Below are 26,895 nucleotides of genomic sequence, written 5' to 3' on the forward strand. Positions count from 1 at the left end.
GCTTGCTCCAGCAAAGAAGGCAAGGCAGGGAAGGGAGCCTAGAGAGCATGTTTGGTGGAATGAGGACCTGGGATTGCTTGTACGGAGAGGAAAGTATAGGTACTTTGTGGTTAGGAAGAGTTTAATCTGTGGAACAATGAGAAACAATGAGTGTAGAACACTTAAAGAGTCTGATACAGAGTTCTTTAAGAACAAAGAATGACACTGGAAAAGGCCCAGTTTGAGTGTTGACTTCTGACTTCTAGTCTGGTCACACTGCAACCTTCGGGAAGTCACTGTGCCTCTTGGGCTTTAATTTTCTCCTTTGTAAAATTACAGAGGGGCAGGCCAGAGTCAAGATGTCCACTCTTCCTAATTTGTCCTGAATGACCCCCAGACCCTCATTGTGGCAGTTACCACATATACCTTACATGAATAATCATTTAGTAAGAAAATGCAAAGAAAGTAAGTCCTTGTTATAGGGACATCCTAGAACACAGTGCTTAAGAGCATAGGCTCAAGGGCTAGCCTCCCTGTGTTCAAATCCAAGCTTGCCATATAGCTGTGTGACTATGGGCAAATTACTAAACCCCTCTGTGTTTCAGTTTCTATATATTTATTATTTTTTTTTTTTTTGTAGAGACAGAGTCCCACTGCACCACCCTCAGGTAGAGTGCTGTGGCATCACACGGCTCACAGCAACCTCTAACTCTTGGGCTTACCTGATTCTCTTGCCTCAGCCTCCCGAGCAGCTGGGACTACAGGCGCCCGCCACAACGCCCAGCTATTTTTTTTGTTGTTGTTGTTGCAGTTTGGCCGGGGCTGGGTTTGAACCCACCACCCTCAGCATATGGGGCCGGCACCCTACTCACTGAGCCACAGGCGCCACCCAGTTTCTATATATTTAAAATAAGAATAATATGGGCAGCGCCTGTGGCTCAGTCGGTAAGGTGCCGGCCCCATATACCAGCCAAACTGCAACCAAAAAATAGCCGGGCGTTGTCCCAGCTACTCGGGAGGCTGAGGCAAGAGAATCGCTTAAGCCCAGGAGTTGGAGGTTGCTGTGAGCTGTGTGAGGCCACGGCACTCTACCGAGGGCCATAAAGTGAGACTCTGTCTCTACAAAAAAAAATAAATAAAAAAAAAATAAAAATAAGAATAATATTTGTACCAGTGCATAGGGTTGTTATGTGGATCAAGGGAGTTAAGATAAGTAAAGCAGTTAGGATAGGGCCTGACTCCTTAAATGTTGACTCATTACCTTTTTTAGCAAAAACTGAGACTATCCTCTCCACTTGAGTGAAATGCAATAACAACTGAAGCTTTTCTTGGCCCAAATGTTTAAAACTATAATTATTTCAGATAGAGGTTAAGAACTGTAATAACTTTGAAATGTAAACCTAAGACACACTATAAAATTTCTTACATCTTTGGCTCAGCACCCGTAGCACAGTGGATACAGCACCAGCCACATGCGCCGAGGCTGGCAGGTTTGAGCCCAGCTCAGGCCAGCTAAACAACAATGACAACTGCAACAAGAAAATAGTCAGGTGTTGTGGTGGGCACCTGTAATCCCAGCTACTTGGGAGGCTGAGACAAGAGAATTGCTTAATCCCAAGAGTTTGACGTTGCTGTGAGCTGTGATGCCCCAGCACTCTACCAAGGGTGACATACTGAGACTCTGTCTCAAAAAAAAAAAAAAAATTCTTGCATCTTTAAACACTATATGTTAATTATATTAATACTTTGCCTTCTCCCCTGACTCAGGATCAACAAGAATGGGGGCCCCCAAGAACAAGGGTCTCTGGTGGATACACTGCTATATTACCAGTGGCACAAAGTTTTTGCTTAGGGAATGAAGGAATGATCACAGGTATTAAGCTCTGTGAAGCTTAATTGATGATGTTCTTGGAGGTTCATCAGTGATATTGAGCACTGGACTCTTCCCTGAAAGATCCAGATATTCGTGCCCAAGTCGTAAAGTATCCCTTAATCTCCAGCTACCCTTATCACAGCAAGTGTCCTTAAATTCTGCCTTTGAAACAATTCGGGCCTAGCTAGAGCAAGTCCCTTGGTGACTGCCAAGACGTGGCTGCCACGGTCCATGTGTACAGAAGCCAGATCATCATGACAGCTGCTCTCACTGATTATCTTTCACACACACTGTCATTTCTAACACTCACACACAAACATGTGAGATTGGATTAAGTGTATCCCCATTTTTACAGATTAAAAAAAAAAAGCAAAAACAAAGCTTAATGAGGTGAAGTAACTTAACTTGCACACCACCAGTAAGTGGAAAAGCTGAATACTAAAATCAGGGCTGGACTAGCACGTTCATAATCTGGTCACCAATTGAAGTGGCCAGACATAGGGACAAAATGCCAGGCAGGGGCAGGATAGTTAGAAATCAGGAAAATGAATAAGGATACCGGGGTAGTCGGTTTGGAGGAGGCACAGAGCAATTCCAGACACAGAGCATGGGCTCGAACAGCAGCTTTGTATGGAATACCCAGTGAGGGGGATGAGCTGGGATCATCTGAAGGGGCTGGAAGAAAGGGCCTGCCTCTGCTTTCTGATCCACAGCAGTCTAGTAAACTGGCAGTCAGATGTGTGAGGACTATATGCAAACAAAGACTAAAAAGGCTGGGCAGAGTCTATTTTTTAAGTAAAGTGCCTGGACTCTGAATTCCTGATTTAGTTCTTGGTCCTCAACTTTGTTTTATTAGGAGAGTTTATATATGTAGACAGTTTTTATTTTTAATAAATGCATGATGGCAATATATAATTATTTCTTACTTTGATGAAGGCAATTCAGGCTCTGCAGTGTCCAATGAGCTAAGGATTTTGAACACAGAGAGATGCAGATCATGGGATTACATGGTGAATGCATTCAGTCCATGAAGGGCTGTCACGGGGTGAAGGGATTGGACATGTTCTCTGTGTCTGAGAGAGCAACCCAGGGTGAGCTGAGGATAATGACAGGAAGAAGAATGTTTTTCTAAATAAAGAACATCCAAAAAATTGCCCCACTGTGGCGGTTCATTATCTGTAACCCTAGCACTTTGGGAAGCTAGAGTGGAAAATCTCTTGAGGCCAAGTGTTGAAGACTAACCTGAACAGCATAGTGAGATATCACGTCTACAAAAAAATAGAGAAATTAGCCAAATGTAGTGATGCAGGCCTATAGTCCCACCTACTCAAGAGGCTGAGGCAGGAAGATCGCCTGAGCCCAGAAGTTTGAGGTTGCTGTGAGCTATGATGACATCGCTGCACTCCAGTCCAGGCCACAAAGCAAGACTCTGTCTCAAAAAAACAAAAACCAACAAAAATTTGAGCAGCCTTAGACCAAAGGGTTTGCCTTCAGCAGAAATGATCTCCCTGTCAAAGGAGGCAAGCAAGCAAAAGTCTGATGAGCACTTAGCAGGGAGGCTTAGCAGAGGGGCTACAGCTCAGGGTTAGATCCAGTGACCTACAAGCCAAGTCCTCTCCCATCCTAAAGGGTACTTGTCTGCCTGAAAGTGAGGGTCGTTCCTTGCTGTAGGAACCTGTCACTAGTAAATTTGCCAAATTGAGTTAGTTTTGCTTATAGTCCATGAGACATTTCTCTCATTGCTTTAGAGAAGATCACTTCATATTTTAAAAATTAAGACATAGTTCACACACCAAAAAATTTACCATAAAAGTATGTAATTTGAGGTTGCAGGCAGTGGCTGACGCTGTAATCCCAACACTCTGGGAGGCCGAGGCGGGTGGATTGCTTGAGCTCAGGAGTTTGAGACCAGCCTGAGCAAGAGCGATACTCTATCTCTAAAAATAGCTGGGCATTGTGGCAGGCACTTGTAGTCCCAACTACTCAGGAGGCTGAGGCAAGAGGATTGCTTGAGCCCAAGAGTTTGAGGATGCTGTGAGCTATAATGCCAAGCACTCTACAGAGGGTGACAAAGTGAGACTCTGTCTCAAGAAAAAAGTATATAATTCAGTTTCAGTATAGTCATAAAGTTATGCAACCATCACTAATTCTAGAACATTTTCATCACCTTCCAAAAACCCCTTATACCCTTTAGCTCTCACTCCCCATGTTCCCCTCCTTTGCAGCCCCTGGTGACCATTAACCTCTTTTCTATCTCTAGAGATTTGCTTACTATGGACATTTCATATCAGTGGACTCATACAATAGGTGGCTTTTTGTATCTGACTTTATTCTTTTCGATGGCTCAATAATATTTGATTGCATGGGCATACCACATTTTATGTATCCACTTATCAGTTAGTGGACATTTTGTTATTACTTCTCGGCTATTACAAATAATGTTGCTATAATCGTTTGTGTACAAGTTTTGGTTTAAATACTTGTTTTCAGTTCTCTTGAGTGCATACCCAGGAGTGGAATTGCTGAGTTATGTGGTAACTCTATGTTTAACTTTTTGAGGAACTGACAATGTTTTCCAAAGCAGCTGCACCATTTTATATTCCCACCAGAAATGTATGAGGGTTCCACTTGGCCACATCTTTGCTAACATTTATAATTGTCTTTTTTTTTTTTACTATAACCATCCTATTGGGAGTGAAGTAGTATTGTGATTTTGATTTGCATTTTCCCAATGACTTATGAAGTGAAGCATTTTTTAGATGCTTATTGGCCATCTGTATATGTATTCAAATCCTTTGTCCATTTTTTTTTGCAATTCTTTAAACAACTTTATTGAGATATTATTCACATACCAGCAAATTCACCCACTGAAGTGTATAATTGAGTGTTTTTAGGATATTCACAGAGTTGTACAACCATTGCCACAATCTAACAGAATTCTTTTAGAATATTTTCAATACCACAAAAGAAACCCCATACCTCTTTAGTAGTTACTACCCAAGACTGACAGTCTTTTTGCCCATCATTTAGTTGAAATAATTGTCTTTTATCATTGAGTTGTAAAAATTCTTTATGTATCTGGATACTAGACCCTTATTAGATATGTGGTTTGCAAATAGTTTTTCCCATTCTGTGAGTTGTCTTTTTACTTTTTCAATAATATCCTTTGAGGCAATTTTTTTTTCCTTTTTGAAACAGAGTCTCACTCAGTTACCCTGGATAGAGTGCCAAGGCATCATCATAGCTCACAGCAACCTCAAATTCTTGGGCTCAAGCGATTCTTTTGCCTCAGCCTCCCAAGTAGCTGGACTACAGGCACCCACCCCAATGCCCGGCTAGTTTTTCTATTTTTAGTAGAAATGGGATCTTACCACCTCGACTTCTCAGAGTGCTAGGATTATTAGAGGTGTGAGCCACTGTGCCCAGCCAGAGGCGATGTTTTTAGTTTTGATGAGGCAATGGGTTTTTGATTTTGATGAAGTCTAATTTTTCTGTTTTTTTCTTCAGGTACTTCTGCTTTTAGAATCATATTCAAGAAATGATTAATTATTTCAAGGTCACAAGATTTACCCTAACGTTTTTTGTTTTCTCCTAAAAATCATTTAGTTTAACCTCCTGCATTTTGGGTGTTTAATCCATTTTGTATCCATTTAATTGGCTTAATTTTTATATTATAGTGAGAGGAAGAGATCCAACATAATTCTTTTTTTTTTTTTTTTTTTTTTTTTTTTTGGTTTTTGGCCGGGGCTGGGTTTGAACCCGCCACCTCCGGCATATGGGACCGGCGCCCTACCCCTTGAGCCACAGGCGCCGCCCCAACATAATTCTTTTGTATGTAGATATTCAATTGTCCCAGCAACATTTATTGCAAAAAATACAGTTAAACTTACTGGCACCCTTATTAAAAATCAATTGATCATATCAGGAATGTAAATTATAGCCATTTTTAAAGATAGTATGGTCCTCCAAAAAATTAAAAATATAACAAACATATGATCTAGTACTCTCACTTTTGAGTATACATCCAAAGAAATTGAAATCAGTATGTCAAAGAAATATCGTTATTTCCACATTTACTGCAGCATTATTCATAGTAGCCAAGATACGTAGTATATAATCAACTTAAATGACCATCAACAGATGAACTGATAAAGAAAATGTTTTATATACGCATAATGAAATACTATTCAGCCTTTAAAAAGGAGGGAATCCTATTACTTGTGACAACATAGATGAACATGGAAGACATCATGCTACGTGAAATAAGCCAGGCACAGAAAGGCAAATATCATGTGATCTCACTTCTATGTGGGAGCTAAAACTGTTGAATTTATAGCAGCAGAGAGTGGAATGGTGGTTGCCAGGGTCTGGGACTGGGGGACGCAAGAGAGACTGGGGAGATCTTAGTGAAAGAATACAAACTTTCAGATAAATAAGTAAATTCAGGAAATTTATTGTACAACATGGTAATTATAGTTAATAATAATGTATTCTATATTTGAAGTCACTAAAACAGTAGATTTTAAATGTTCTCATCACTGTATACTAGTTCATGCCTATTTACAAAAAGACCAGCTGTGTGGGCCTGGACCCATAGCTCAGTGGTTAGGGCACCGGCCACATACACTGGGGCTAGCAGGTTCGGCCTGCTAAACAACAAAGACAACTACAACAAAAAAATAGCTGGGCATGTGGTAGGTACCTATAGTCCCAGCTACTTGGGAGGCTGAGGCAAGAGAATTGCTTAAGCCCAAGAGTTTGAGGTTGCTGTGAGCGGTGATATCATAGCACTCTACCAAGGGTGACATAGTGAGACTCTGTCTCAAAAAATAATAATAATAATAAGTATATGATATAACATATATGTTAATTACTTTAACTATCCTACAATGTGTGTGTATATATAATATACATTATATGTGTACATCATAAACATATGTAGTTTTATTGATTGATTTAAAAGTAATTAATTAATTAATTTTTAAAAATCAGTTGACCATAGATGTTTATTTCTGGGGCCTTAATTTTATTCCGTTGATCTATATGTCTATCCTTATGCCAGCACCAACCAGCTTTGATCATCGTAGTTTTATAGGAAATGTGATTTCCCCAGCTTTGTTCTTCTTTTTCAAGATTGTTTTGGCTATTTTGAGCCCCTTGTATTTCCACATGAATTTTAGCATCAGCCTGTCAATTTCTGAAAGGATAAAAAGCCAGCTGGGATTTTGAGATAGGTTGCACTGAATCTATAGATAGATCGATTTGGGTAGTAATCCTGTTTTAACAATATTAAGTCTTTCAATCTATGAACATAGGATGTGTTTCCATTTATTTAGGTCTTCTTTGATTGCTTTCAATGATGTTTTATCATTTTCAGTGTATTAGTCTTACACTGTTTTTGTTACATTTCTTTCTAAGTGGTTCATTCTTTTTGATGCTACTGTAAAAGGAGTCATTTTCTTAATTTCAGTTTTGGATCTTCTTTGCAAGTATAAAATTACAACTTAATTTTGTATATTGATCTTGTATCCTGAAATCTAATCTTGCTGAACTCATTTATTATCTCTAATAGTTTTTTGTAGATTTCTTAAGATTTTCTCTATAGACAGTCCTCAATTTACAAAGGTTTGACTTACAATATTTCAACTGTATTGTGAGTTTATTGGGCTATAATCCCATGGTAAGTCAGGGTACATTCATATTTACGATGATTCAATTCATAATTTTTTGACTTTATGATGGGTTTATTGGGGTATGAAATGCATTTTCCATGTATAATATTTTTGACTTGTGATGGATTTGTCAGAATGTAACCCCACTGTAAGTCAAGGAGCATCTGTATACTAGTTCATGCCTATTTACAAAAAGACCTAGTTTTACTTTCTTCCTTATCCAATGTGATTGTCTTTTTTTCTTTTCCTTTTTCCTCTTGCCTAATTTTCCTGGCTAGAACCTCGGGTATGATGTTGAATAGAAATAACAAGAGCAGACATTCTTATCTTTTTCTTGATAGTAGAGGGAAAGCTTTCAGTCTTTTACCATTACGTATTACATTAGCTGTGGGTTTTTTATAGATATCCTTTATCAAGTTGAGGAAGTTCCCTTTCATTCCTAGTTTTCTGAGTGTTTTTATCATAAAAGGGCATTAAATATTACCAAATGCTTTTTTGCATCTATTGAAATAATATAGTTTTTATACTTTATTAATATGGTATATTAAATCAATTGATTTTTGTATATTGAACCAACCTTGAACTACCAGAATAAATCTCACTTAGCCATAGTATATAATCCTTTATATATCCTGCTGGATTCATTTTTCTAGCATTTTGTTGTGGATTTTTGCATCTATATTCATTAAGGATATTGGTCTGTCATTTTCTTATCTTATGACTTTTGTCTGGTTTGGGTATCATGGTAATACTGGCCTCCCAGAATGAGTTGGGAAGTGATCTCACTTTAGGGAAGAGTTTGTGAAACACTTAGTATTAATTCTTCTTCATACATCTGGAACAATTCACCAGTGAAACATCTGGGATATTTTATGGAAAGTTTTTTTAATTCAATATCTTTTCTAGTTACAGTGTATTCAGATTTTTTGATTCTTCATGAGTCAGTTTCAATAGTTTGTATCTTTCTAGGAATATTTCCACTTTTTTGGCATTCATTTATGTTTTTAAAAGATCACTTTGGCTACTATATAAAGAACAGATTACAGCAGAGCAGACGTAGACATGGACAGACTTGTCAAGTAGCTATTCCAAGATGGTTGGAACAAGAACCATGAAAGAGAGAAGAGAAAAGCAGACTAAGAAATTCAGGACACATTTGTGAGATAGAATCAACAAGTTTAAAGGCTGGATTAGCTGATGATAATGGAGAAAAGCAGAAAATAGGAGTAAGGCCTATATTTTTGTCCCGAACAACTAAAAATATGAGCTCTTTACTAAAAATTGAAAGGACACAGGGAGAAATTGGTTTGGGAGGGAGAATTAAGAGTTTATTTATGCTGTTACAGATGCCTATCAGATTTCCAAGTAGAGCTGTGAAAGTGGAGACATACTAGTAAGTCTGGATTCAGGGAAAAGCATGGGCCAGAGATAAAAATTTGCCCGTGTTCAGCAGAGCAATGGCATTTAAAAATGTGGCTCTGGATGGGCGGCGCCTGTGGCTCAGAGAGTAGGGCGCCGGCCCCATATGCCGAGGGTGGCGGGTTCAAACCCAGTCCCGGCCAAACTGCAACAACAACAACAACAACAACAAAATGTGGCTCTGGGCCAGGAACAGCAGCTCATGTCTATAGTCTTAGCAGTCTGGGAGGCTGAGGTGGGAGGATCACTTGAGCTCAGGAGTTTGAGACCAGCCTAAGCAAGAGTGAGACCTGGTCTTTACTAAAAATAGAAAAATTAACCAGGCATTATGGCAGGCACATATAGTCCTGGCTACTCAGGAAGCTGAGGCAGGAGGATTGCTTGAACCCAGGTGTCTGAATTTGCTATGAGCTAGGCTGACACCACAGCACTGTAGTCTCGGCAACAGAGTGAGACTTTGTCTCAAAAAAAAAGGAGGTTCAGTGCCTGTGGCTCAAGGGGCTAAAGAGCCAGCCACATATACCTGAGCTGGCGGGTTTGAATCCAGCCTGGGCCCACCAGACAACAATGATGGCTGCAACAAAAAATAGCCGGGTGTTGTGGCGAGCGCCTGTAGTCCCAGCTACTTGGGAGGTGAAGGCAGGAGAATTGCTTGAGCCCAGGAGTTGGAGGTTGCTGTGAGCTGTGATGGCCATAGCACTCTACCCAGGGCGAAAGCTTGAGGCTCTGTCTCAAAAAAAAAAGGAAAAGCCAGAAAAATTATTTGAAAAATACTCCTCCAAATAGGCACTGGGTCCATATAGATTTTTAGGTAAATTATTTTAACCCCTATGCAATAAAAAACTCCTATGCTTCCACAGAATAAAAGTTGAAATACCGGGGGCCAGGCACAATGGCTCATGCCTGTAATCCCAGCATTCTGGGAGGCCGAGGCAGGTGATTCACCTGAATTTATGGGTTTGAGAACAGCCTGAGCAAGATCAAGACCCCGTTTCTAGAAATAGCTGTTTCCCAGCTACTTGGGAGGTTGAGGCAAGAGAATCACTTGAGCCTAAGAGTTTGAGGTTGTGGTGAGCTATGATGCCACTGTATTCTACCCAGGGCAACAAAGGAGACTCTGTCTCAAAAATAAATGAATAAATAAATGTCTTATATGGTTCTACTTTGAAAACTTGTCAATAAAAACTAAAAAAAAAGTTGAAATACTCCCTAATTTGTTTTCTAAATCTAACTTGGAATTCATACCAAACCTTATAATTTTTCATTCACAGAAATTTACACAGCACAGTAAAAGCTAAACATTCGTATCACACAAATATATTTGCAAAAACAGCAAGCTGAACACTGGCAAATAAAATCAACAAATATATTAAAAAAATACCTCATGATGACTATAAGCCTGATTCAATATTAGAAAATCTGTTATTATAAATTATTGCTTAAATAGGTTAAGGAATAAAAAATGATCATCTTGATAAATACTCAAAAGGAATTTGATAAAAATCCTAAGATAAAGGATATGGACCAGGCACAGTGGCTCGCACCTATAATGCTAATATTCTGAGAGGCCAAGGTGGTTGGATCACCTGAGCTCAGGAGTTTGAGACCAGCCTGAGCAAGAGTAAGACCCCATATCTACTAAAAATAGAAAAACTAGCTGGGTGTTACAGTGGGCACCGATAGTCCCACTACTCAGGAGGTTGAGGAAGAAGATCACTTGAGCCCAAGAGTTTGAGGTTGCTGTGAGCTATGATCTAGTAGCACTCTGCCCAGGACAACAAAGTAAGAGTCTGTCTCAAAAAAAAAAAAAAAAAAAGATATAATTCCAGCCAAATCCACTTAGCAGAAAAGCTCTAGGCACAGATCTTGGAAAATCAGAAGTAAGAGCAGAATGCTTTTCACCTCAGTGTCTAATGTTGTTTCAAAAGGCCTAGCTAATGCAGTCAACAAAAGAAGGAAGGAAAGAAAGAGAGAGAGAGAGAGAGAGAGAGAGAGAGAGAGAGAGAGAGAGGGAGGGAGGGAAGAAAAGAAAAGAAAAAAGAAAAAACCCTAAGAACTTAATTCTATATTATTAATTAAATAAATTTTGGTATAAACATACAATGGAGAAAACTGTCACATATACCCAAGAAAATGTAATGACACGGACAAATACAATGTACATAAGAGAGATAGCAATAGATGATGTATCTATAGATGGTGGACATAGGCAATGTATTGGGGCACACACACCAAGATCTAGAATGGGGATTGTTCTCTTGGTGGAGACAGTGCATGGTCTGTTTGATTGGCTTCTCATCCACTATTCACTGGAGTTTCAAGAGATTTCAAAACAAGTAGGAAGAAGTTTGGCCAGGAAAATAAAAAGATCTGACCAAAAAGATGCTATAGTCCTCTGGTTAGAGGAGCACCCTCGAGACTTCAGAGTCAATTGGAAGCAAAAGCAATCTCATAGGTGACCAGTCCCCTATAATCATAAACCCTTTATACTTTTACAGTCATTTGAGAAGACCAAGTAAATGAAAAATGGGAAGAACACTGCATCAGATTCTGGTCTAGCTCCACCGCTAGCTCCAAGATGTAGCCCCAGAAAAGTCCTCTCTTCTTTCTGGACCTCCGTTTCCCTGTCTGTACAATGAGGAAGCTCTTTGTATTTCTATAAACCTTTCCAACCTAATTTCTAAGATCTCACAGGTAAAACACCTGAGGAAAGCTCCCCTCCACCCCCTGTGATGGTTTATATAATGCTCCTGTCACAGTCAGTCCTGTGGTGTCAAATGGTACTCCTGTTCCCCAGAGAGGGTATGTCCCAGGACGGCAGTGTCCATACCTGTGTCTCCCATCTGCTTTATTGCTGGACTCTCTAGGATCTTCTCTGCCCAGCTTCAGGGCTGAGAGCAAAGTTATGCTCACAGGCTCCCATGCTCTCTCTACATGTTGAAACCCAAGCCTATTTGGCAAGAAATTTGGCCTGTTGGTGCCAATGATGAGAGCCTGCCCACAGCCCCACTGTGTGCAGGCTTGGCCTGCAGGTTAGAGCTTGCTTCCCTTCTATCCAGTGCTCGAGTCAGACCACGCAAAGACCACAGAGCCTCCTGGCTTTCCATGAGAGTTGCTGGCAAGCATCTTAGGGACATCTTTCTCGAGCCCTTTAGTAGAAGCCCTGACTGCTGAATGGGAACCAGGGATGGCGTAGCTCCTTGTTACCAGCAGGAAGCTCCTTCACACTCCAAAGGGAAAATCTCTTGAGTTTTCATAAATTAGAAAAACTCTGCCTCTTGAAACTTTACCTGAGGCAAGGCTAGACCTCGACTCTTAAGAAACATGATGGAGGAGCCTTCAGAGTCCTAACACACGCGGCCACGGGTTCTGCCTGCACGGGAGCCTCTGCAGAGAGAGAGCGCGAGAGATGGAGACGGACAGACGGATTCATTCAGAGCTGCAAACAGGACGCCCTCTGATGTGAAAGAACGTGTCCTGGACAACTGCTGGTCAAACGAAGGCAAAACCGAAGGCCTCCCAGATGAATGTGAAGAAATGGAATTCTGAAGTACAATCAACGTAGGCCTCTGCTCAGTCGCAAATTTACCAACATTAAACAAACTTGAGAAGCTTGAACTAAGCGATAAGAGAATCTCAGGGGGCCTGGAAGAATTGGCAGAAAAGTGTCCGAACCTCACGCATCTCAATTTAAGTGGTAACAAAATTAAAAACCTCAGCACAACAGAGCCACTGAAAAAGTTAGAAACCTCAAGAGCTTAGACCTTTTCAATTGTGAGGTAACCAGCCTGAACGACTACTGAGAAAATGGGTTCAGGCTCCTCCTGCAACTCACACATCTCCAGGGCTACGACGGAGACGACAGGGAGACCCCTGACTCAGACGCTGAGGTCTGCGTGGAGGGCCTGGAGGACGACAGGGAGGAGGAGCATGACGAAGACACTCAGGTGGTGGAAGATGAGGAGGAGGAGGAAGGTTATAATGATGGGGAAGTAGGTGATGAGGAAGACGAAGAAGATCCTTTTGAAGAAGAAAGGGGTCAGAAGCAAAAACGAGACCCTGAAGATAAGGGAGAAGAGGATGACTACGTGGAATAACCTGTTTTGAAAAATTCCTACTGTGATTTGACTGTTTTCACCCACATCCCTTCCCTCCTCCCAAATCCTGCCCCCCAAAACTTATTTTTTTCTGATTGTAACGTTGCTGTGGGAACAAGAGGGGAAAAGTGTACTGGGGGTTGCGGGGTGGGGGGGGACAGGGGGAGGGGAAGGAATAAAATACTAGTTTTACTGCCACTCTTAAAAGAAAAGAAAAAGAAAAACATGATAGAGGAAATACTTCTGTAGGTCCACAGAAAACAGCAAGAATGTACCTCTCAGGTTTTAGGGTCAGACACACAGTCCTGGTCCAAATGCTTAGTCAAGTTACCTAATTTTTCTTGCAAAATTGTTTTTTATTTTCTTACAAGCTTAGCACGGTGTCTAATATACAGTAGGGGCTTAATAAATATTATTGACTCCTCCTCCCTGAGCCCATCCCTTTTTGTATGCCTGCCCACTCTCTCGCACACACACGTATACACACCAGGGGCCTGGAAGCCCAGATTAAGGAGGAATTAGGAAGCAGACGAAGGGATCATTCCACACCACCATCCCCACCCTTCTCAATGTAATTCTCCCTCCTGCCACCACCATGCTGCCGAGGGAAGACCCTGAAGCCCACTCCCTTCACTGCCCAAATGACAGCACTTACACGGAACAGTTCCTGAGCACATTCCCTGTGCCACGGGCTGTGCTAAACACCTTTCATGCATCATTTTCCCAGCCCAGGAGGAGGGATCAGGGGTCCCAGCCAGGCCTGAGCTGTAAAGGTGGAACCTTCGAGGACTCCAGCCGTCCCAAGGCCCCGTTAGTCAACACCAGCCCCAAGATGTCCAAGCATGGTTTCCTCAGTCTGGACATTCCTGAAAGGGCACCTGTGTTTCCAGTGCTGTCCCAAGTGTCACCTTTTTTAATCTTCAGACAATCATTTCAATTTTTTTTTCCTGAACTGATAAAGCAACGTTCTTTAGAAAAGAAAAAGAAAATTAAATGACATTTACCGAAGTCATTCTTTTGTTGCCTTTTTGCTGGTCTATCAACTTTGCTTTTCAGTTGGGTTTTACTGATTTTGACAAATTGGAGCTATAATAATAGCTTTCTAGTCCTTTCATAAATATATAGATCCACAACTCTGAAACTTGAAAGGAAAGGAAATTATACATTTAAATAGACTTCAGGTGGTGTTTTGCCCAGAGACTCTCTTTCCTTGCCTTTCCCTCTCCCTAACAGATTAACATAATTTCATAAGACGTCTCCAAGCAGAGTTTCCATTGTAATTAATTGCTTTTCGCTCAAAGTGACACATTTAAGAAGCAGACTAGCACAGAGAAAGATATACTTAAGAAAGTGAGAGCTCAGTTAACTTTCCACTGATTACTGTGAAAATGAGTAGCCCTTCTTTAGAAAAATAGGAACCCTCAAAGATTAAAGAAGTTTGCCTAATTTAGGGGAATAAAACTACAAGAAACAAATGTTATCAGTGGTTGCTTCTGGGTGATAGAATGGTGGAGAAATATTTCTTTGCTTCTAATGCTTTTCTGAGCTTTCTAATTTTTTTTTTTTTTTTTTGCCAGTTTTGGCCAGGGCCGGGCTTGAACCAGCCACCCCTGGTATATGGGGCCAGTGCCCTACTCCTTGAGCCACAGGCGCCACCCTCAGCTTTCTAATTTTTAAAAGATAAGCATGAGTTATTTTTATAATGAAAAGAAAAAAAAGGGTCGGTGCCTGTAGCTCAAGCTGCTAAGGCACCAGCCACATACACCTGAGCTGGAGGGTTTGAATTCAGCCTGGGCCTGCCAAACAATAGTGACAACCGCAACCAAAAAATAGCCGGGCATTGTGGCATACACCTGTAGCCCAGCTACTTGGGAGGCTGAGGCAAAAAAAATCGCTTAAGCTCAAGAGTTAGAGGTTGCTGTGAGCTGTGATGCCATGGCACTCTACCCATGGCGATAGCTTGAGACTCTGTTTCAAAAAAAAAGAAAGAAAAGAAATAGGGTGATGGTGGCTGAGATTAAGATCCATATCTAACAAAGTTATCTCCCATTTCTCACTTCCGCTTCTCCTGGCAGAAACATCAGGACACTGGAGGGAGGAGGCTGGGTCATCAAGAAGGGTTTCTCTTTCTCAAGTGAGCAGATGAGAACTCAGAGACTGCACAACTTGCTCACAATCACAAAGTCACTGTCAAAATTATGATTGTTCTCTGTGGCTCTAGGTTATCGTGTTAATCTACCCACAGAATGGTGCTATGCTTTCTCCACTGCTCAGTTCTAACAAAGAATTAAAAATTGCTCTAAGCCAGTTCCCAGATACAACCTCCTAATAAAGAATAGTTTCAAGGGAACCTCACATCCACTAGGATGGCTGTCATCAAAAAAAAGAGAAAAGAACAAGTGCTGATGAAGATGTGGAGAAATTGGAACCCTGTGCTCTGTTGGAGGGAATGAAAAATGCTACAGCCATTTTGCAAAATAGTTTTAATTCTTTGAGAATTAAAGAATTTTAAAACAGGCCGGGCACTATGGGTCACTCCTGTAATCCTAGCACTTTGGGAGGCCGAGACAGGTGGATTGTCTGAGCTCGGGAGTTCGAGACCAGCCTGAGCAAGAGCAAGACCCTGTCTCTGAAAACTAGCTGAGACTCGGTGCCTATAGCACAGTGATTATGGCGCTGGCCACATACAGCCAGGCTAGGTTCAAACCCAGCCCAGGCCACCTAAACAACAACAACTACAACAACAAAATAGCCAGGCATTGTGACGGGACTAGTAGTCCCAGCTAGTTGGGAGGCTGAGGCAAGAGAATCACTTAAGCCCAAGAGTTGGAGGTTGCTGTGAGCTGTGATGCCACAGCACTCTACTGAGGGTGACATAGTGAGACTTGGTCTCAAATAAATAAATAAATAAATACTAGCTGGTCTTTGTGGCAGGTGTCTGCAGTCCCAGCTACCAGGCAGGCTGAGGCAAGAGGATCACTGAACCCAAGAGTTTGAGGTTGCTGTGAGCTATGATGCCCTGGCACTCTAGTCAAGAAGATGAAGTGAGACTGTCTCAAAAAAAAGAGAGAGAGAGAGAGAAGATAGTGTGGAGTCCACACTGGCAAGAGGAGGGGTGAGGGGAAGAAAGCTGGGAAGAGATTTGCAGTCAGGCCCCTGAGAACTCAAAGATTGGTTTCCAAAGCAGAAAATGGAACAAGAGATAAGCTGCTTCCTGCTGCTGGGAGGCCTTTCACGGTCAAGTCCCTGTGCCTCTCCCAGGTTCGCCCCTCAGCTGGTCCTCTTGAGCTCTCCCTGACTCGTCTGCTTCTCACCTCCTTTACTCACCGTGGCTCTCATGCTTGTGTCTTCCTGATACTAACAGTGTTTGCCGCCTGTGCTCATGCACTCCTTCATTTGCTCTTCTGCTCCATCTTCTGTCCACTCCTTCAGTGCGTAACATTAACATATTCCAGAGATGAGAGCACAGCCTGGAGCCACACTGCCTGGGCTCAGACCCTAGGGCAAGTTACTTAGTTTCTCTGCGCCTCCATTTCTCCATCTCTAAAATGGAAATTTGAAAGATGCTTCCCTCAAACATTGAAGGACTTCCACACACAGAGAGTACAGAACCATGCCTGGCACGCAGTCAGCACTGAGAGTATGCTAGCTTTGCTCATTCATTCGTTCAGCCAGCGGACGTCCTCAGGGTACGCCAGGCACAGAGGCAGCTACCCTGCGGGTGATGGAAGAAAAGAACTTAAAGTCCTCACCCTTGAGCTGCTCCTGTGTAACGGGGCAAACAGACCTATAAGCAACTAATCAGAAACCCAAATAGGAAAATGAGCAAAACACAGTGGGAAAGAGGGAAGAAGAAAGAAGAACTGGTATGTGGGGGACATGTCGTCACAAAAATGTGGCCTTTGAGCTGGACCTTTAAGACAGTGTAGCCTTCGGCAAGCTGAGATTGGAAGGATCCTCCTCCTGGTGGAGCTTGAGCTGGAAAACACATAAGTTCCGGGGAAACGAAGAGAAGCCCTGCACCCCTGGGTGAGGGTTGCCAGAGGAAACGCAGGCTGCCCAGTTATGTTTGAATTTCAAATAAATGACAAATAAATTGTTAGTACAAATGTGTCCCAAGTATACTTTAAAAATTGCTCATTGCTTACCTGAAACTCAAATATAACTGGGCATCCTGCATTTTTATTTGTTAACTCTGGCAACCCTGCCCTGCTGTGGGAATAAACCCGTTATGAAACCCGTGACCTGGGTTGCAGGTCAGTTCTGGGTCCTCCCCACCCACTCAATTTCTGCTTTGCTGTCTTCATGAGTCATTTGGCCTTCTTGACTCTGGGCTTCACAGGGACCTTGGTGAACTGTCAGCACATCATTTTGTGTCACTTTGTTATTAACAATAGCCCTTCCCATCTCCCGGACAGAGATGAATGGGACAATCTCACATCTTGCTGAAGGTTGCTGTGTCTTCCATTTTTACATGGGCTTCTTTATTTTTCTGAAATCACATCTCTTTTTTATTTTCCTTTGAGATTCATGAACACTGTGATAGAAAGGAATTCTTTCCCTTCACAGCCATAATGGAAAGACAGCGTGGGCTGGGGACACCAGCACAGTAAAGTGCCCCAAGACGCAGGCAGTCCTGGCTGCAAAATGTGCCAAGGGGACCCAGAGCTGCTGCAGGCTGGTGGCACTTTGTGCCAACTCTTTGGCCATCTCTAGCTTCCACCCAGGCTAACTTCAAAGCTTCAGGTTAGCAGCAGTGAGTGAAGCGGCTGCCAAACCTTCACCTACAGAGAAAGGAACCTGGTCAATCTGCAACCAAGTCAGAGGCTGAGCAAATAAAAGGCGGTCTCGAGGCCCTCCCTTCATCTATAAAACATGCCATGCAAAGTCATTTCACGCTCCAACATCTGCCCGCTCTTCCAGAAAGGTACACCTATTCATCTTTCAAAAATGTTTATGAAGAGAAATTATTAGCAAGAGAAAACAAATTCTCAGGTGCGGTAGTGCCTTTTGTGGGCTATCTATTTCTGTGGAAACCCTGACAATGAAGATGGCGTCTGGCTTGAATGTGGGAAGAGACAGTCTTCAGAAAAATCCCAGAGGGGGAAGATTCTGCCACCTTGATGCCTGTCTGTATGACGGCTGGGCTGAAAGATAGGTATTGAAATGAAGTTTCGGAGATAAAAGGGGAGTGGGAAGGGGGGTTCTTTCCTTGCTGATGTGCTCAAATCTTGCTCAGGCTTTCAGAACAGAAAACACGAGACAAAAAGTAATAACTGAAGGAAAAATGGCCAGGCACAGTGGCTGACCCTTGTAATCCTGGCACTCTGGGAGGCCGAGGCGGGAACTCAAGTCTACAGTCAGGAGTTGGAGACCAGCTGAACAAGAGCAAGAACCCATCCCTACAAAAGATAGAAAAATTAGCCAGTGTTGTGCTGAGTAGCCAGCACCTGTAGTATTAGCTACTCAGGAGGCTGAGGCCAGAGGATCGTTTGAACCCAAAAGTTTGAGGTTGCTAGATTGAAACCAGCAATTTTGCCTGAACAACGGAGTGAGACTTTGTCTCAGGAAAAAAAAAAAAAAAAAGATAAGACTCCAAGACTCTTGCCTTCCTTCTCCGGGGCACTGAAACGTCCCCTCATCCTTCACAGACTACATGGATCTCTTGAAGTTTACCGATTACTTTGATTTTGGAGAGTCTGGTTCATATTCTTAGACGCCCGTTGATGTTCACCATACATCTGTTCATCCTTTGACTTTCTCAGCGGTTGTCCAGGCACCCTGATTCCTAGGCCTTCTAATTGGAGGCCCACCTTATCCTGTGTGAGTCACCAAGACCAAGATCTCCTTGCCAGCCAGGGCTCCACTAGCTGACTAAGCCCCCAGGTTAATCCTGTGGCCATAGCAACATTTTGGCACCTGGACCATGCCCTCTGCCGCCCCCTTGTGGTCCCCGGGAGAGGTGCATGGCTATGGACTCTGGGTCCACCCACGTGTGCCAAGTGCCTTCTAGCCAGGTTGATTACTCTTTCTGAAAAGGCTTCCTTATTCCTGGATGACTGTTAATTGATGATATTCCTCTCCTCCACGCCTACTCTTCCATTTAATTGCCCATGGCAACTTCAGCCTCTCCATTGAGCTGTCGGTCCATCATCTTCCAAAAATTAGTTGGGCACTAGTCAATAATGATAAACCTGGCAATAGGATACAGAGGGAATGGAAGATGTAGTCCATGACCAGAAGTTCACAGCAAACAAGTTCAAACACTCACAAAAATGTTTAGAATAATCTGAGGTTCAAGTGTTCTGTGGCAAGATCTTTAAGAATTAAGAAATGGGGTGAAGATGTTGGGGAGGTCCCTGGTGAGACCAGATTTGAACTGGTCTTTGAAAGATGAGAAGTGTTTTGGGGAGGTGACTGTGGCTCAATGGAGTAGGGCGCCTGCCCCCATCCCCACCCCCCCTGCCCATATGCTGGAGGTGGCAGGTTCAAAGCCAGCCCTGGCCAAAAACTGCAAAAGAAAAAAAAAAAGTGTTTTGAAAACCAGAAGGAAAGGAAGAAGAAGAACACTCTAGAAATGAACAAAGCCCATAAGAAGTAATAACTATGATAAAAATTATGATTTAGCATTTCCAAGATAAAAGATAAAATGGAAGTGAACTTCCTTCTTACCTTCTTCTCCGGCTGCTCAAGCTCCTTTGTTAGTCCTCTCTGCATAGTGTGTGGCACACTCAGACTCAGCAATGTTCACTTGGTCTCCCTTCTGCCATTCATGAGGACTCATTGGCTTGCAAGTAACAAAAGCGCAACTTAAATTAGCTAGGGCAAAAAGAAATTTACGGGTGGAAATAATTGAGAAGGACATAGACAACACTGTGAAAGGCAAGGCTAAACCCAGGCCTGGCAGGACATGATCAGCTGGCTCTCACCTGCTCTCTGTCTTTCTCTCTCCCCCATCTCCAGCCCTGTTTTCACTCTGCTTTTCACCCTTTGAGGGTCTCATTCCCTCCTACTACAGCTGGTCTTCCTTGAAAAGTCAGGGAAGATGGCCTCCAAGGTAGTTAGTTTCATGTCCTACCAACCTGTGATCCCAGAAGCAACAGCGAGTCTTCCCCACTAGTTGCATCAGAAGAGTCCCAAGGAAAGCTTTTCTTTCACTGGCCCAGCATCGCTTCAGTGCTCTTCCCTGGATCACGGGGGCCCAAAGCCTGGGAACTGCAGGTCTCAGAATCCCTGTCTCCAGAGTCCTACATTAGAATATATCAATGAGAAATGCTTACCAAGATTGGGAAGGCAGAAGAAAGGCAGAAAACATACTTTGCTCCTCTGGCAGTATCAAACTTTGGGCTTAGGTAGCCATGACTTTTTTTTCATGGCTTCTAGATACTTTACTGAAAAGACCTCAGAATTGGAGGCAGCTGCGATCATTCTGAGTGGTTTTCTGAGTTCTTTCAAACTCATATTCATGAAAGTTAATGACAAAACCAGTGAACTTCCATGACCTCTGCTTGTCCAGACTTTGACCTTTGTCCAGATTTTGCCAAGCACCTAATTACTTTCATTAAAACCCCTCCCATTTGAAATACCTAGAGTGGTTTCTGTTCATGACCATACCTTAACAGACATATGCATACACCCCTGTGGTGAGGGGCAAGAGGGTAGGAGGAGAGAGTCTGTCACACCAATGAGAGAAGTGGAAAAGAATATGCTGGAAGCCAAATCAAGAGCAATCACTCTTCCCCATGGGAAACTGTGAGATGTGTGTTCAGGTAGGTGGGGTGAGGTGAGATCACAGAGGGTGCTGAGTGCCAGGCAGTCAGACTGGATGTGTTGGGAAGAAGGAAGCCAGGGCCAATGGAAGTGCCCTAGAAAGGGAGAAAAGTGAAAGCACAGGAGAGGGTGTGCCTGAGAGATGTATTTGGAAAAGAAATAGGATATTTTGGTATATCATATTTAAGGACTTAATAATGGCTGCCATTTATGGTGTCATGATTACTTATACATCAGGTGATATGCAAGTTTCTTTGCTCATATCAGTTATAATCTGTAAAGCCAAAATCATCTACATTTACAAAGGAGAAAACCAGGTTTTAGGAATGTTAATTGATACACTCAAAGTCAATCAGCCAGAGACTAGAGCTAAGACTTGAACTCTCTTCTGTTGCCCTTCTCAGCCTACAGCCACCCCTTCAAGCTGTGCTGCTTTTCCCTGCAACCCTGGTCCTTTTAACAATATAAAGGGCCAGACTTGATCCCAACCTGGTAAGTGGCAGTGACAGACAAATAAAGAGCAAAACCTTTGTCCCCCTGATATGAAGCCCTAAGAACAAATCAATCATGAGGAAAGACTCCAATAAATCCTAACTGGGGGCGTTCTGTAAAACAACTGGCCCAGACTCTTAGAAAACTGCCAGTGTTGGGCGGCGCCTGTGGCTCAGTGAGTAGGGCGCCAGCCCCATATGCCGAGGGTGGCGGGTTCAAGCCCAGCCCCGGCCAAACTGCAACAAAAAAATAGTCGGGCGTTGTGGCGGGCACCTGTAGTCCCAGCTGCTCAGGAGGCTGAGGCAAGAGAATCGCGTAAGCCCAGGAGTTTGAGGTTGCTGTGAGCTGTGTGATGCCATGGCCCTCTACCAAGGGCAGTAAAGTGAGACTCTGTCTCTACAAAAAAAAAAAAAGAAAACTGCCAGTGTTATTAAAAGAGAGAGAGAGACCGAAATGCTCTTCAAGGTGAAAGAGACTTGAGAAGTAAATGCAGTAAGAGATCCTAGATTGAATCTTGAATTAAAAAATAAAAACACTGTCTTAACACAATAACTAAGAAAATGCAGTGAAGGCTATGTTAACCAGTTTGATGAAAGTATTTCAAGTTGTATATTAAACCAGCACATTGTACCCCATGATTGCATTAATGTACACAGCTATGATTTAATAAAAAAATAAATAAATAGGGCGGTGCCTGTGGCTCAAAGGAGTAGGGCTCTGGCCCCATACATGGGAGGTGGCAGGTTCAAACCTAGCCCAGCAGGGTGGCACCTGTGGCTCAGGGAGTGGGGCGCCAGCCCCATATACCAAAAGTGGCAGGTTCAATCCCAACCTCAGTCAAAAACTGCAAAAAAAAAAAAAAAAACCTGGCCCAGCCAAAATAAATAAATAAATAAATAAAAACACTATAAAGAGAATTTTGTAAACAACTAGGAAAATAAACTAGATGCCAGTTCAATAGTAATGTATTAATGTTAAACTTTCTAAGTGTGATACTTTTACTGCAGTTTTGTGGAAGTATGCCCTTGTTCTTTGGAGATAAGCTAAAATAGAAGTAAATTGACCCAATGTTTCTAAGCAATTCTCACATAGGATTAACAAAATTAGATAAGTGGGTAAGGTAGGTAGAGAGAGCTCCTAGAGGTAGCAAAATGCTAACAAAGGGTCAGTGGGGGATCACTGTACTATTCTTGCAATTATCCTGTACTTTGAAATGTTTCGAGATAAAAATCTGAAGGAAAGAAATTTAAATTCCTCCATTCCTCCTCTCCCCCTCCAACCCCCCCCCCAAAAAAAAGAAAAGAGGAAGGCCTTTAAATTGAACCTACCTAGGTTTACCAAAAGTGGTCGACCCTTTCCTAGCTGTGTGACCTCTGAGCTTCCACTTCCTCAGCTGGAAAGTGAGGGGCACGGCAATGCCTACCCACAAGCTTTTCTGTGGGGCTGGTGTCAGATACTGTGTGAAGCCTGGATTCTGTGCCCAGCACAGTGTTCTCAATACTCACATTCCTTCTCTCTCCTTTCTCCTTCCTCATCCCCATATCACCTGCAGAATCCATTAAACCAGGCCAGTGTTTTTCAACTGTTTTTATCTCACGGCACACTTAAACCTATAGTTAAACTTCCACTGCACAGCACACTTATTATATTGACCAAAAGAAAGTTAAAAAAAAAAAAAAAGATATACTTACTGTGCTTTGAACTGTTTTCAAAAATAATTTAATTAATGATCTTTAAAAATGTTATGAACCGGGCGGCGCCTGTGGCTCAGTGAGCAGAGTGCCAGCCCCATATGCCGAGGGTGGCGGGTTCAAGCCCAGCCCCAGCCAAACTGCAACAAAAAAATAGCCGGGCATTGTGGCGGGCGCCTGTAGTCCCAGCTGCTCGGGAGGCTGAGGCAAGAGGATCGCATAAGCCCAAGAGTTAGAGGTTGCTGTGAGCAGTGTGATGCCATGGCACTCTATCCGAGGGCGGTACAGTGAGACTCTGTCTCTACAAAAAAAAAAAAAAAATGTTATGAACCCATCAGTCGAAAATCACTGAACTGAGCCCTGAGAGACATTAGCTCAGGATAAATAAGAGCTATGATGGACAGTATAGGGCATGCCACTGAGGCCACATGATGCCCCAGACAGGCTGGCTGACCCTCTGAACATGGGACCACAGAAATGTCACCCAAGAGTCAGAAATGCCTCTTTGTCCCAGATCCCATCTCCAGTGACTTGTTGGCTCATCCCATGGGTCAGAGTTCAGACTCTAACCAGTTTCTCAAAGTGGGCTCCTTGGCCCATCCGTAGCAGAATCCACAGTGGTTCCTGTAGAAATGTAGAGTCCTGAGCCCCCTCAGCTCTACCGAGTCAGATTCACTGGCGTGGTCTTGGGAATGCACATTCTCACACTGCTTTCTGGGTGACTCTGAGGCATACTCGAGTTCTGGTGCTTCTGTCCTATACTGCGGCTGTGGTAGCTATGCTGTTTTATAGAAAATTGGTCCATTGGAAGAGTGAGTTCCTGCAGTTAGTGCCTAATAATGACATGAAAAGGCTATACTCACCACAAAAATGTCCACAAATGGGAGCAAACAGAAAATATGAATTAAGTTGTACATAAAAATAAAAACAGGGAAAAAATAAATAAAAGCAGGAGTCTTATAGAGAAAGCAATGCTTCTCTCGGGCTGTGCTAGCTCCACACTAACCCCATCCCAGCCTTGGGAGTGACGAAGTCCCTTGCCTGGAGCCCCCAAATCCATCCCTGCCAGCACCTTAGGACTGAAGAGATCAGAATGGGCTCCACAGCCTGGCAGAGGAAGCCTCATCTACCCCCATGACTCTGGAAAGCTGTGAAAACTAACGAGCAGTTCTCTCCTCTGGGCATTTGCAATATGCAGTGATTCCACAGCATCTTACAGGCTCCAAGAGCTCCAAAAAATTCTAATGACAGAGAAGCTCACTTGGATTCTGCTGCGGACATGCTGGTGCCTTTCTGGTAGGTGCCAACAGCCTATGGGACTCTTTCTGGACCTGGATGCTCTATCAGGTGCCACCTGGGTGAAGGAAGATGACAAGCACTCACCTGGCTTCCCTGGGGACCCTGCAAGGGCTTGGTTAATGAACCTTCAGTTTAAAAGGTTACTGAGTTCTTCTCTTTTCTAGCTCAGGAGATCAGACCATTTGGCCAAAAAAGTTCCCTTCTAATCCTGGGAATCCTCTATTCCAAATCAACCCCTGCTTGGGGCAGGCATCTCCCCACAGAGTATGACTTATTTTAGGAAACCTGACATCCTGCACTCAGTCCTGGGGAGGGGAAGGGAAGAATAGACAATTGGGGTGTCTCCACTGCACCCCCAAACTGAAACAGACAACAGAGGACCATTTGCAACTTTAACTCTTTCTTGGTTCTGGTGAAGACCAGCGCATCCCAGCCCCAGCGTAGTGGCTCACGCCTGTAATCCTAACACTCTGGGAGGCCGAGGTGGGTGGATTATCCTGAGCTCACAGGTTTGAAACCAGCCTGAGCCAGAACTAGACCTCGTCTCTAAAAATAGCCAGGCGTTGTGGCAGCACCTGTAGTCTCAGCTACTTGGGAGACTAAGACAAGAGTATCACTTGAGCCAAGAGTTGGAGGTTGGGGCAGCATGGGTGGCTCAAAGGAGTAGGGCGCCGGCTCCATGTGCCAGAGGTGGCGGGTTCAAACCCAGCCCCGCCAAAAACTGCAAAAAAAAAAAAAAAAGAAAAGAGTTGGAGGTTGCTGTAAGCTATGATGCTACAGTACCCTACAGAGGGTGACAAAGTGAGACTCTGTCTCAAAAAAAGAAAAGACCAATGTATCCCACTTAGTAAAGCCTCAGATATCAGTATGGAACCATTTTAATTCAAGGGTAAAAAAAAAAAAAAATGCCAAACAACAAAGTGTAGTGAGAGAAAATTATGCATGGAAAGTGACTTTTAAAAAATGTCTTTAAATATTACAGCCAAAGTGAGAGTATGGAAATTGCATCGGAAGAACATGTTTTGGTGGAGGGATGGTTCTAACATGTGACTGGTCTGCACAGAAAGGATGCTCAGCAGGACTTGGGAAAGCAGAAGAGAGGGGGCAGCAAGGAGCCTGCAGTGAGGGCTGCCAGAAGGAAAGTGCCCTTTGCACGATGTCTGTGGCTTCTCAGTGGTGTGGTGTATAGAGGCTGGAGGTGATATTGTGGATTTAGGAAGTGCGGCTTGATGGCTTTCTACTGAATTCATTCCCACACACTCACTGGGGGCCGAGCATTTGGCAGGCACCGAGCAAATCCCGAGATGGACAGAAATGAAAAAAGCTCAGCCCCAGCCGCCTGCCCTCCAGACATTTCTCAAGGACAGGAGGGTCATACATCCTGGGCACCTAGGATCACCGAAATGAATCAATCTGGGACCGCAAGACTCCCATAGATGGTGCCGGTGGGCTCTTCATGTTTAAGTCCTCCTCAGCTGCAGAAAAATGCTGCTGTGTTCTTGATCACTTTCTTCTTAAGGCAAAACAAAACAAGCCCAGCCTTCCTTCTTTGGTGTGACACCTCCCTCCTCTCTGTAGCCTCAGTTCTGGCCTGGCCTGAAACAAGAGCTTCTCAGAGAAGCAATGTCTGACCCCACCCAGCGAGCTGTGGAGATAGTCCTAGGGCCCCGAGGAACCTGTGCCGATTGTTAGGCCCTCTGACTGGGCCTGGTTCCTCTCCTCCACACTAAATCCCTCCCTCCCATAGCTCCATTCTGAGCTCTGAAAGTCTAATGGAGAATTTGCATTTCTGTGGTGTGCGCCTGTAGTCCTAGCTACTTGGGAAGCCGAGGCAGAGGCACGATGATTGCTTGAGCCCAGGAGTTTAAGGTTGCTGTGAGCTAGGTTGAGGTCATAGCACTCTAGCCTAGAGTGACAGAGTGCACAACATCTCAAAAAAAAAACAGGGTAAGAACCCAGGAGTCTTAACACTCTTTTCTTCTATGACACTACCTGTGATAAAGGCACTGTCAGTTAGCTGCAGGCCCGGTCAAAGGGGTCAGTGTGGTTTACATCTCTCTGCTCCACCATTACCACCCTTCCTTTCTATCTCTGCAGGTACCCACAGGCTGTCCTGGGTTATGGCCATTCTCAGGAAGGAAGTAGGCTGTAAGTGGCCAGAGACAGCTGTGTGTGAGAGTCCATAACTGGGTAACACAAGGATAAGTGGGATTCGGAATAAGCAAACAACAGGAACACATGTGGGGAGAGGCTCACTTAATTCACAGAGACACTTGGAATTAGCTGTAAATTCCCTGAGAAGAGATCGAGGCAGCGCTATAACAGCTCAATTAAATTGTCAGCTCAATGCTCAATGCAAGATAATGGTCAAAGCACAGTCTTTAATCTAGATACAGAGGATTATTTTTCCACCCATAATGAGATTCCTAAGATTAGTTGTAGCTAATATGGAGAGAACAACAGCTGGCTTGGCAACACTGGGACAGGCCTGCATGTCAAGAGGACTGGAACTCAGGTAGAAGGGACTACCTGAATGCCACGACCTTCCTGGAACCCCCTTTGGAAGCTTGGAAAACAGGAATGAATCATGTTCTGCTTCCTTC

General features: G+C 43.3%; 1 long non-coding RNA gene and 1 pseudogene across 1 annotated transcript in view; one reads left to right on the plus strand and one right to left on the minus strand.

Annotated features, from left to right (window-relative positions):
* Positions 1-20,473, minus strand: part of LOC128571754 (uncharacterized) — a 105,053-nt gene extending 84,580 nt beyond the window's left edge. The window contains exons 1-2 of the long non-coding RNA XR_008375959.1: positions 20,123-20,473; positions 19,713-19,859 (exon numbers count right to left, since the gene is read on the minus strand). This is a non-coding gene — a long non-coding RNA (uncharacterized LOC128571754). The remainder of the gene's footprint in view (positions 1-19,712; positions 19,860-20,122) is intronic.
* On the plus strand, positions 11,023-13,180 carry LOC128571749 (acidic leucine-rich nuclear phosphoprotein 32 family member A-like; annotated as a pseudogene).
* Positions 20,474-26,895: the final 6,422 nt, after the last annotated feature.

This window comes from Nycticebus coucang, chromosome 2 (genome assembly GCF_027406575.1).
Source record: "Nycticebus coucang isolate mNycCou1 chromosome 2, mNycCou1.pri, whole genome shotgun sequence".
NCBI lineage: Eukaryota > Metazoa > Chordata > Mammalia > Primates > Lorisidae > Nycticebus > Nycticebus coucang.